The sequence below is a fragment of the Helianthus annuus genome, chromosome 8, assembly GCF_002127325.2.
Source record: "Helianthus annuus cultivar XRQ/B chromosome 8, HanXRQr2.0-SUNRISE, whole genome shotgun sequence".
Lineage (NCBI taxonomy): Eukaryota > Viridiplantae > Streptophyta > Magnoliopsida > Asterales > Asteraceae > Helianthus > Helianthus annuus.
This window is the reverse complement of record NC_035440.2, coordinates 85,200,208-85,213,859: the sequence shown is the minus strand read 5'-3', so window position 1 is coordinate 85,213,859 and position 13,652 is coordinate 85,200,208. Positions and strand designations below refer to the sequence as shown.

Below are 13,652 nucleotides of genomic sequence, written 5' to 3'. Positions count from 1 at the left end.
ATACAAGCTATATGTCATTGAAAATGAGTAAATTATTAAAACGTACACCAACACCTCTAGACACCAAACACGTCGTAGAACTAGCCAATGGTAAAAGTGTAGAAGCCGCACAGGTAGTCAAGGGTTGTAGTATTGTTCTAGCGGGTCAGACTTTCTCGATTGATCTCATACCCATAGTTTTGGGTAGTTTCGACGTCGTCATCGGTATGGATTGGTTATCCCAACATCATGCGGAGATCTTATGCAAAGAAAAAGTTATACGTATTCCTCGCTCCAGTCAGGAACCTCTCGAAGTACAAGGTGACAAGAGTGGTGCTGTGGTTGGCATCATCTCTTACTTAAAGGCGCAAAAATGTTTACGAAAGGGACATACTGCCATTTTGGCACTTGTCACTGACGCATCAGCAAAGGAAAAGAAGCTGGAGGATATACCAGTTGTGCGTGATTTTCCTCAAGTGTTTCCTGAAGATTTACCTGGTTTACCTCCTCATCGTCAAGTCGAGTTTCAGATTGAGTTAGCTCCTGGAGCAGCCCCAATAGCCCGCGCACCGTATCGTTTAGCTCCAACCGAACTGGAAGAACTGTCGAAGCAGCTGCAAGAGCTCTTGGAAAAGGGCTTTATTCGTCCAAGCTCTTCGCCTTGGGGAGCTCCAGTGTTATTTGTGAAGAAGAAAGACGGTACGTTCAGGATGTGCATCGACTACCGTGAACTCAACAAGGTGACGGTGAAGAACCGTTATCCTCTTCCGCGCATCGACGACTTATTCGACCAGTTGCAAGGGTCGTGTTACTATTCCAAGATTGATTTAAGGTCAGGGTATCATCAGCTGAGAGTCCGGGATGAGGACGTCTCCAAAACTGCTTTCAGAACTCGTTATGGTCACTACGAGTTTCTTGTCATGCCATTCGGGCTTACGAACGCGCCAGCAGTCTTCATGGATCTTATGAACAGGGTGTGCAAACCCTATCTCGACAAGTTTGTTATCGTCTTCATCGACGACATTTTGATCTACTCCAAGAGTCAGGAGGAGCACGAGCAGCACTTACGCCTTATCTTGGAACTTCTTCGAAAGGAGCAACTGTATGCAAAGTTTTCAAAATGCGACTTCTGGCTTCGTGAAGTCCACTTCTTAGGCCATGTGGTGAACAAGGATGGGATTCATGTTGATCCATCCAAGGTTGATTCGATCAGAAACTGGTCAGCACCACGTACACCGACAGAAATACGCCAATTCTTGGGTTTGGCAGGTTACTACAGGCGATTTATTAAAGACTTCTCCAAGATCGCACAACCACTCACTATGCTTACACAGAAAGGTGTCGTTTACAGATGGGGTAATACACAGGAGACCGCTTTTCAGTACTTAAAGGATAGGCTTTGCAGCGCGCCTATTCTCTCACTGCCTGAGGGCACGGATGACTTCGTGGTTTATTGTGACGCATCGATACAAGGGCTTGGTTGTGTATTGATGCAAAGGGATAAAGTTATCGCATACGCCTCTCGGCAACTCAAGGTTCATGAACGGAACTACACGACGCACGATTTAGAGCTGGGAGCTGTTGTTTTCGCGCTTAAGATATGGCGACACTACCTGTACGGTACCAGGTGCACGATTTACACCGATCACAGGAGTCTCGAGCATATTCTTAAGCAAAAGGATTTGAATATGCGTCAACGCAGATGGGTTGAACTTCTAAACGATTATGAATGCGCCATCAAGTATCATCCAGGCAAGGCCAATGTTGTGGCTGATGCCCTCAGTCGGAAAGACACTCTACCTAAGCGCGTGCGAGCGCTACAACTTACTATTCAGTCCAGTCTTCCTGCACAGATACGAGCTGCTCAGTTAGAAGCACTGAAACCCGAAAACGTCAAGGCTGAAGCCTTGCGCGGTTCAAGGCAACAAATGGAACAAAAGGAAGACGGCGCCTACTATGTAACGGGGCGTATTTGGGTCCCACTTTATGGCGGCTTACGCGAACTTGTGATGGATGAAGCGCACAAGTCTCGCTACTCGGTACATCCAGGGTCGGATAAGATGTACCACGATATCAGAACAACTTATTGGTGGCCAAACATGAAAGCTCTTATCGCAACTTACGTCGGCAAGTGTTTAACTTGTGCAAGGGTTAAAATCGAGTACCAGAAACCATCAGGCCTGCTTCAGCAGCCTAAGATACCGCAATGGAAATGGGAAGAAATTTCCATGGATTTTGTTACGGGCTTACCTAGATCCCAGCGTGGGAATGACACTATCTGGGTGATCGTTGATCGGCTCACAAAGTCTGCTCACTTCTTGGCTATCAAAGAAACGGATAAGTTTTCTACCCTAGCAGACATCTACATGAAAGAAGTTGTTTCGAGGCACGGAGTGCCCACTTCTATTATTTCGGATCGCGATGCACGATTCACGTCAGAGCTTTGGCAAGCGATGCACAAATCTTTCGGCTCACGATTAGACATGAGCACAGCATATCATCCTCAGACGGATGGGCAGTCTGAGCGAACTATCCAAACCCTTGAAGACATGCTTCGGGCATGTGTTATTGATTTCGGCAACGGCTGGGAAAAGCATCTCCCTTTGGTGGAGTTCTCGTACAATAACAGTTACCATACCAGCATCCAAGCCGCTCCATTTGAGGCATTGTACGGACGTAAATGCCGGTCACCTCTCTGTTGGGCAGAGGTGGGGGATAGTCAAATTACGGGTCCAGAGATTGTAGTGGACGCCACAGAAAAGATAGCACAGATACGACAACGCATGGCGGCAGCACGCGACCGTCAGAAAGCCTACGCGGACAAGCGTAGAAAACCATTGGAATTTGAGGTCGGGGACCGGGTTTTATTGAAAGTTTCACCCTGGAAGGGTGTGGTACGTTTTGGCAAACGGGGCAAACTAAATCCGCGGTACGTCGGACCATTCGAAATTACAGAAAAGATTGGCAAGGTAGCTTACAAGTTGAACCTACCAGCTGAACTCGGAGCAGTTCACAATGTCTTTCACACATCGAACTTGAAGAAGTGCCTATCAGATGAAAACCTCATCATTCCTTTTAAGGAACTCACTATCGACGAGCGGTTGCAGTTCGTCGAGGAACCTGTTGAAATCACGGACCGGGATGTTAAGGTCCTCAAACACAAGAGAATCCCTCTTGTTCGAGTTCGTTGGAACTCTCAGCGTGGTCCAGAGTATACCTGGGAACGCGAAGACCAGATAAAAGAAAAGTATCCCCAGTTATTCGAAACCAATGCATCCACTTCTGAGGCTGAAGCTACTACTACTGAATTTCGGGACGAAATTCCAAATCAACGGGGGGATGATGTGACACCCCAGGAAAACCAGTGAACAATGTAACTTACCTAGCTTCCTCAGTGAGTGCGTACCAAATTTCGGGACGAAATTTCTTTTAAGTTGGGGATAATGTGACAACTCGAGTTTCTGACTTTCACTTTCGCATTAAATGCGCGTTGACTTTGACTGTTTAGTTGTCTGAATTGTGGACTTGAAATTGTACGCGTTGTGTTTTAATGAAACATATTGTCGTGTTGCATATATGTGATTACTTGCTGTGGTAGAATATAATATTAGAAATATTATTAAAACACTTAGTCTAGATCGAAACATGATATGCAGATCGAAGGATCTCGAAACATATCCTTCGATTCGAAGGATCAACTTTCGATTCGAAGGATCTCAAAACATATCCTTCGACCAAGAACTTTATCCTTCGACATCCTTCGGCCACGAAACATATCCTTCGACTGGAATTCAGATCCTTCGGCCCAGTCTTTCAGATGGGCTTGGCCCATTTCTGTAATATGTATATATACGTGAAAGCACGTAATCGGCTGTCATTTTTCAACCCTAGAGCTATTTCACTGTGACGGCAAACTAGAAACCACCGGAAACTTTTGCGTGACCAAACCCTCATCTCGGTTAGTTACTTCTAGCACTTACTTGTCTATGAATCGCTTAGGAATACCGTAATAATCTGCGATTTACACAACTTGTATGATTAGGGTTATCGATTTATGATTAATGTTATGATCTTACTGACTTGCTTGATGTGTTATCGGAATGATTGTTATTGTCAAATTGATTAGGGTGTTATTGGTGAGATCTGAATGTTCATGGCATGTTAATAGGGTTCGATAATGTGACATACTATGTTAATCGGCTTGGTGAACACATAAACTAGGGATCACGATGGGTATTAGTATTATGATGATTGCATGATGATTAGATGATGATCCTATGATTACTGCATGATTGTTGTTTGATCGATAATGTTGATGACGGCTGTAGATGATTAGGGTTTCTGTTTCTGTAACTGGCTGCGTGATAAACGTAACTGATATTCCGTAACTGATATGTATCGAAAGATACTTGCTACTCGAAACATAGTTATTGTCGAAAGATACTTATTGTCGAAACATAGATGTGACCGAAAGATACTTGACCTTCGAACCATAGTAGTGTTGACCGAAGGATAGCATTGACCGAAACATAATTACCGAAAGATGCCCTTAGGTCGGAAGACGGCATGTGTCTCGAAACATAACATTCGGTCCGAAAGATAACTGTGATAACTGATATGTCGAAAGATAACTAATAGGTCGAAAGATAAGGGTGGATTCGAAAGATATGTGGTTATAAACATACTTTGAATGATTTAATGTGAAGTAATACGTGTTGTGCCGATATGCAAACTGACTGTTATGTGAACATTAAATTGCATGCGTATCATTGTGAACATGAACTGATTTGTTATACGTGCATACGATAGGACGTGATTAATTACTAGTGAGCGCATAACCTAGCAGACCGAGCAAACCAAGGTGAGTTCACACAGCCAAGGCATGGGTTCCCAGGGTGGGAATGGGTTGGATGATTACTTGTGCATACTTTGATATTATAACGAACGATTAAACTGTTGATACTTACGAACTGCCTTCGCACACACCCTGGTCGGTAAAGACTATGGTCGCGAACGAACTACTCAACTGCCTTCGCACACACCCTGGTCGGTAAAGACTACGGTCGCGAACGAACTGATTAACCGCCTTCGCACACACCCTGGTCGGTAAAGACTATGGTCGCGAACTACTCGAACATAATCTTCGCACACCTGCCTGGGAGGCCGCGATGGAACTAATCATATGGAACGTAACGATTAAACCATTACTCACACTATACGATATTGAACTTTAAACTGTGAACTCGCTCAACTAGTTTGTTGATTATCTGCTGCATGCCTTGCAGGACCTTAGGTACTTATGGAGCTTGCACTGGAGGAGCGGGACGTTGTGGGCAGTGGATTATGAACGCTATGTTTAAACATTTCGAATAATTGAACTTATGGTTTACTTGGGTTATTTACTTATGCTTCCGCTACTGATACTATGTTTGTTTTGAAACATCAATTGTATTGAATGAGGTTTTACGAACTACTTTATTTATGTTATGCTATGTTCAATATGATTGATGGCTTGATCCTGGTCAGTCACGCTCCCAAGCGGTGATACTCCGCAGGTGGATTTTGGGGGTGTGACATTTATCACCATCATCTTGCAATAAAACACACATATAATAACATTACGAACATGTTAATATGAAAGATATACTGTCACACCCCAACCGATGGCGGAAACATCGGGGCGTGACACTGAGCGAAACAGATTGTCCAGAAGTTTTCATAACAACTATAATTACCAATTATTTAAAGCAACATGTCCCATATCATGTCATAAAAGATAACATAATTATTACAGACAAGATCTAGTCAAATTGTTCTGTTTCGACAACTCAGATTTCAATTACAGACAATTGTTTATTTGTTTCTAGACCTTTCCTAGCCTCGATTTCACAGCAAGCCATATAAACATCCTAAGCACCTGTCACATACGTTAAAGTAAAAGTCAATACACATAGTGTAAAGGTGAGCATATAAGTTTAATAGATATAATAGAGTTCGAAATCGTTACGCATAACCAGCACGTACACAGTGTAAAATGAGGCATGTTAGTTATCGACATGAACCTATCGATACCAATGACTACGGGTTGACTGCCCAAGGCAGTTCGTAATACACACTCACCACTGTGAGTCATGTAAGAAATTGTCCTTAACAACCCCTGAGTGAACAGGTGCTGAGTCCAAACTATAGTACTATCGTTGCTAAGGCAGGTAGACAACATTCCATGTGTAAACATAACAAACAAGCATTCATTAAGTCACGTATAACATGCGGTAACGGTTAGCGTTTAAAGTATTGCGTGGTGTGTTCAATGTGATTTAGAATAAGTAACGTACGTAACACCCAAAGTGAGTAAAGCAAAAAGGGATCGAGTATACTCATAGCGATCGATGGATTGAATGGAGCGCTAGATAGTAAGTTAGCCTGATCAGAACGATAGCATAAACGATAAGCAGCGCGTAAAACGATACTAAGTGTCAGTGGGTCGAACAGCAATCCGATCGGGTGGCCGGTCGATCGGGTGACAATCCGTTCGGACGGTCATCCGATCGGGTGACCATGCGATTGGATTGTTACCTCGTTTGGAAAGGATGTGTTTGTGTATGATGGCTTGTCTTTTGAAGTTTTCGTTGTAGCATTTTGAAAACAGAGAAATATCTCTACCTTTCAGGTCGGTCGATCGGACGGTAGTCCGATCGGACAACAATCCGATTGGCGAGGCTTCTCAGGTTGAGAACAAGTTCACCGCAGGACGGTCACTCGATCGGATGGCAATCCGATCGGGTGGCAACCCATGTGCATTGAACATGTTGAAAATTGTTTAAGTGTTGAAGTCAGAACATCACATGGTCGAGTGGTAATCCGATCGGGTGGTAATCCGATCGGGCAGCATTTCGTTCAATGTTCAACCTCAAAAGTTTGAAAATAAAAGTTGAGTATGGGTCCCAAGGTGCAATCCGATCGGGTGGCAGTTCGTTCGGGTGGCAATCTGATCGGACGGCAATCCGATCGGACGGCAGTCCGTCCCAGATGACCTGGTCGTCTTCTTCCTTGTTTGTTTTGATAGTTTGTCGTTTTATCGAGATGTTTTGATAACGCGCTAAACAACAGAAACCTCGTCTTTTACTTAGTAACCCAATTGGACAGGAATCACCCAAATCCGACCAGTTAACCGTTCGAGACGGTGTTCCATGTTTAACCCGAAATCGGTAATCTCATGGATAGAATACAGATCTTGAACCAACACATCAACAAGAAGGAGTAGAAGGTTAGAACAAGCTCCGATTCCATCGGGTTTGAGTGCATTGAGTGTAAAAGAGTTGAAAGAAAGTTGGAAAACCATCTTTCAATCCTTTTCACCATGAATATGTTCAGATCTATGAAAGACCTTTGTTTATTTGTGTGGAAATCTTTCAGATCTAAGTTGTTCTTGGTGGATTGAAGCCAAAACATGAAGTTCCTAAGAACACCATGATGACATCATCCTAGAACACCTCAAATCTAGGGATTTCACGGTTAAAAGTTAAGATTCAAAAGATAGAAAGGTGTAGGAGTGCGTGTAGATTAAGAAAGTACAAGATTTAGATGGAAAACTTACAAGAATAGCGAGAAATCTGAAGAAAAGCGGGCTGGAGCGAGTAGGGTGGAGAGAGAGCTGTCAACATCAAATGATGTTGACATGAGGTGTATTTATAGGCTTTCCATAAAAGGAAAAGGGTTGGTCGATCGAGTGGCAACCCTGGTCGGGTGGCACCTCGATCGAGTGGCACCTCGATCGGGTGGCACCTCGATCGGCTGGCTACTCGATTGGAGTGAACGGCGCGACGAGTTTTGCGATTTCGATTCGCGTGTTGAGCGTTGCGATGCGATAGAGTTTCCTATTCAAATTACTTTTAATCCCAACTACTATATCAACATACAATCATCCTTATTTAACTTGCGTTTAGCGTTTGCGATTCGATTGCGACTGAGTTTCGATTATTCACCACAACATAAACATAAATAAACATGCACAAGTAACACATAAAAGGCACACACACACGTAAAACAATATTCAGAACGCGTAATTCGAGTTGCGAGTGCGATTGCGATAAGCGATAATGAGATCAAATATACGATAAATATCGAATAAACCTCGATTATTAACAAGTACTCCACATAATACAACTAACGTAAAGCATAAAAATAGACTATCTACGAGTCAAAGAAGTCAAAACAGGAATTGAGCAAGGAGTGACAGGTCGCAATTAGAAATCTTATCTCCCTTTGACTTCAATCTTGACTTTGACTTTCGAAACACGGGGTGTTACATATACGCAAAATTAATACTTAAAAACCAGCAAAATCAATACCTTAGAAGCGCGTTTAACAACTGGGTTTTTTAAATTGGCATGTTCATCATGCAACTGAATCTGAAAAATCAAATAAGTTAACATTCACATAAAAGTAAATAAAAGAAAAACAATTATTCACTGCTGCGATATAATAGAACTGACCTTAGAATTTTCAATCTCGTATGCTTGGTTTTTCGCAACAATTAAATTCAGAACTGGATCCATTTTTTTTTAACTTTGTTTAGCAATAGATACAAGGATGTCCTGCTATGTATTTATAGTAGTAACTATAGAAGTGCGTCAGAGTTTAGTTTTAGATTTGTCACCCGTTTATTTAGGAAGTTTGTTGTGGTTAGTTGTAAGTTTTATAAGATATATCTAAGTATAGATATTATGCAGTTTTAATAAAATAAAATGTGACACATAATATCTTCATTTTATGTTACGGTACTTTTAATTCTTTTTGTTTTTGTTTGCATTTGTAGATTAGGCGCATTAGATCACAAGTATTAATTACTTGTACATTAAAGCATTATCGACTTGTACCTTTTAATCCGTGCATCGATATTGAACAAGACAACTATCAAAACATCGACAAAAATGTGTAGGTCGTCATGCTATCTTTGGATTTTTTTTAAACAATATAGTTTATAAGATATGTCAAGAATTCTTAAAAAGTTATAAGTTTGTTGTGTAGGGTGAATTGTAACTAATTATCTATAATTTTGTTAAAACCTCAGGGATTTAAGTGTAATAAGTTTAGGGGTTAAAAAATAAATAGTGTTTAAAAGACCAAACTACCCTCATTTTAGGGGTCTTTCTATAAATAAAGGGGAGAAGGAGTTCTTATTTTTTTGGGTATCTTAAAATACCCGTCCCTCATGCATTATAATATAGTATAGATAATAGTTAATAATATTTATACAGTTTGTTATATATCTATACTATATTATAATGCATGAGGGAGGGGTATTTTAAGATACCCAAAAAATAAGAACTTTTCACCCCCTTTATTTATAGAAAGACCCCTAAAATGAGTGTAGTTTGGTCCTTTAAACACTATTTATTTTTTAGCCCCTAAACTTATTACACTTAGATCCCTGAGCTTTTAACAAAATTATAGATAATTAGTTACAATTCACCCGTCCACAACAAACTTATAATTTTTTTTACGTATTCTTGACATATCTTATAAACTATATTGTTTAAAAAATCCAAAGATAGCATGACGACCTACACATTTTTGTCGATGTTTCGGTAGTTGTCTTGTTCAATATCGACACACGGATTAAAAGGTACAAGTCGATAATGCTTCAATGTACAAGTAATTAATACTTGTGATCTAATGCACCTAATCTACAAAGATGGGTTTCATCTATGCAAACAATAACAAAAAGAATTAAAAGTACCGTAACAGAAAATGAAGATATTATGTGTCACATTTAATTTTATTAAAATTGCCTAATATCTATACTTAGATATATCTTATAAAAACTTAAAACTAACCACGACAAACTTCCTAAATAAAGGGGTGCCAAATCTAAAATTAAACCCTAATGTACTTCTATAGTTACTACTATAAATACATAGCATGACACCCCTATATCTATTGCTAAACAAAGTTTAAAAAAATGGATCCAGATCGGAATTCAATTGTTGCGAAAAACCAAGTATGCGAGATCGAAAATTCTAAAGTCAGTTCTGTTATATCGCAGCAGTGAATAATTGTTTTCTTTTATTTACTTTTATGTGAATGTTAACTTATTTGATTTTTCAGATTCAGTTGCTTGATGAACATTCCAATTTAAACAACCCATTTGTCTAACAAGCTTCTAAGGTATTGATTTTTAAGTATTATTTTTGTGTATATCTTTCATATTAACATATTCGTTATATTATTATATGTGTGTTTTATTGCAGGATGATGGCGATAAAAGTGTTGATATTATTTCTTATGGTGCAATGTTTAGTCCATACAAGTCTAATCTTCAACGTGAATTTAGTAAAGATGTAATTTTAAGGTTTATTTAATCTTTTTTTTTTAACTTTTGTATTCAATTTTTGTCCTTTTTAAAGATCAGAAGTTTAAGACTCAAATGAATGGAAATGGAGTGAGGTTATTAATTTAGACAATTCTGAGGACAATGACAAAGAAGAGGAATTATAAGATACTGCCGATTCAAGCACATACCAGAAAACCCGATTAAAAATATCTCGAGTGTCAATTCAGAAGTGGAACAGATTTCATGCAGTCTAATATGAAATCTATCAAGTGTTTTTATGTTTTTTTTTTATTTTCAGTTGTTATGTTTGATCTAGACGTATCAATAAAGTTATTTTATATTTAAACTTTATTTTTGTGTTAATATAATGCAGTTATTGACCATATTAATAAAGTTCAAAATAAAGTTAATATCCTAAATTTACAAGCCAATTGAACTTATATAAGTTAATATTCCAAAAGTTGCAATAAATAGATATCGCAGTTAGATATAGTCAAGCTGAAATTATAAAATATTGCAGTTATTCTTAGATATTAATCTAATAATTTGTATTTCTTAATTAAAAATAATAAATAATAAACTCTAAAGCTAAACTAAAAAACTGAACTTATTATGATATAAAGTTAATAAAGATATAAACTCTTAACATCCTATTTTTTTATAAAAACTGTTTTTAAAATTTTATAAAAATATAATTTATATATATATATAAAAATGAAATTTAACAGTTAAAGTTAAAGGTGTAAAACGTACTTACGAGTCAACTACTATTTTTTATTTTTATAGAAACAAAAATTTTAAACTTAAAGTTTATTGGATGAGTACCATGTGGATATTTAAAAAAAGTTATGAACTTTTAAGAATAAAATTATAAAATTTATCATTTAACCAACAAAATAAACGTACTTTACAACTATAACCACTTATCTTTTATTTTTTGTCATTTGATTTTTATTTTTTTATTAAAAAATGAAACTTTACATGTATAAAACAATTTTTTACTTTATTTATAAACAAAACATTTTGTTTTTATAAAAAATAATTCTTTTATAAAAAAATTTTGTAACAAGTAATATAAATAAAATACTCCAGAAGTTTACAACTTGACTAGATACATAGTAGATTGTGTTGCATATTTTAGGGATTATTAGTTAAAAGTAGACTCATATAGATAAGATTAGTTAGGAACTAAAAATCTAAACTTAGTAAAATATAAAGTTAATAAAGATATAAACTCTTTAACATCTTTTTTTTATTAAAACAGTTCTTGAAATTTTATTAAAATATAATTTTTTTATATCTGTAAAAAAGTAAAATTTAACAATTTAAGTTAAAGGTCTAAAACGTACTTACGAGTCAAATACTATTTTTTATTTTTATAAAAACAAAAATTTTAAACTTAAAGTTTATTGGATGAGTACTATGTAGATATTTAAAAAAGTTATGAACTTTAAAGAATAAAATTATACTTTATAATTTAACCAATAAAATAAATATACTTTACAATTATAACAACTTATCTTTTATTTTTTGTCTTTTAATTATTGATTTTTATAAAAAATAATATTTTTTGTCTTTTGATTATTAATTTTTATAAAAAAACAAAACTTTACATCTGTGTAACACTTATGACATATATCCACCACAATAATATTATCATAAATATTATACGAATAAGAAAACTACCAGAAACGAGTGCCGCAAGTCAAAGTGCCACCCCTGTCGCATCGCGCGGGCACCCTACTAGTAATTATAATATAATTACAAATTTTTAAATAAATAATGTGATAAGAGATCATGTACAAGAGAGGAATTTCGTACGAAATGTATGAGAGAATCATGATCACACATTTGTTTTTCTCAATTTAAGGAGGGAATGATATGATGGTCTTTTCTCTCTTTAACTTGTTTCCTCCTTGATTTTCAAATGGCTATAATTTTTTCATATGTTAGTATTTTTTTTTTAAATTACAACATATTAACGAGCATTTCATTATATTTAATTCGAGCAGCCTATTGCTATAGTGTTGTTGAAAATAATTTACGTAACTTTGAATACCCATTACGTGATTACGTGATTTTGAATATCCAGTACATGACTACATGATTTTTGAATACTCATTGCGTGTTTATACATTCAACATAAATCATTACTCATTCAATGTAAATTCATTACGTGATTACACATTCAATATGATTTGTTATAACTAATGTTAATACAATTATGCTTATTACATGATTACAAATTCAATAATAAGAACTTGATTGTTTATATTTTATTACGTGGTTAAATCTCTAATATACGACATTATGTTGTTATTATAGGTTGGTTTGGCTAATGTTTTGTATATAATTTATCCTTAATACGTGATTATACCTGAAATATTAGGTATTCCATATGAAATATTATGTATTACATGTTTTGTTTTTACGTAATCACTTAGTAGGATTTCACATAAATAATATAATGAAATCACGTAATCTCGTAATGGGTATTCAAAATTCTGCAAATTTTTTTAAGAAAATATAACAATAGGCTGCTCGAATTAAAGAGAATGAAATGTTCGTTAATACGGTGTAATTTTTATTAAAAAATATTAACGTATGAAAAAAATATAACCGTTTGAAAATCAAGGGGCAAGTGGGTTTATGAGTCAACAATATTAGATTTTTCTATTTTACCATTTTTTCTCACTTGTTTCCTTGTTTTTAGTTATGTGAATTATATATTTTTGGAACCACTTAATATCAACTATTAATCTTGCAAATCAAGGGCTAAATTTCTCTCCTACATTTTGTACACTTATTTTCTCTTGTATAATAACCTTTCTCTAAATAATAATATGTTTATAAAAAAAATAACTAAATCTTCTATGCCTAATAAATAAGTAACTACTTGTATCACGTGTTAAAATTAAAATTATATATGCCCTGGATTCCTTTTACTGTTACTCTTCTCTCACCCTTCCATGCTCTCTCTCTTTTTTTTTTTTTTTTTTTTTTTGAATTCTATCATATTTTATTTTAGAATATCATTTTATAATTTTTTTAAGCTTCATTAGTAATTGTTTATTATTTTCTTTATATACAAGTTTCTTGTATTCAATGAATGATAAACAAATCATGCTAAATCCATATAAAGCATGAAAAATCATTAACAAGTGAAAGCTAGAAGCCTAGAATTATTGTAATCATATAAACAAGGCAAGGTATAGCTTACACATCCCAACTCGATTGAATTTTTTTTCTTTTTCTTTTTATTTTCGAAAGTTAAATCTCAAGCTCGCTTGACTTGCTTACGGCCGTAAAGGAAATTGTTCACTTGTTGTTTACCCAT

General features: G+C 36.2%; 1 long non-coding RNA gene across 1 annotated transcript; it reads left to right on the top strand.

Annotated features, from left to right (window-relative positions):
- Positions 1-9,828: 9,828 nt before the first annotated feature.
- Positions 9,829-10,666, top strand: LOC118481295. Its single transcript, XR_004865296.1, has 2 exons — positions 9,829-10,149; positions 10,233-10,666. It is a non-coding gene; the product is annotated as an uncharacterized LOC118481295 (long non-coding RNA).
- Positions 10,667-13,652: the final 2,986 nt, after the last annotated feature.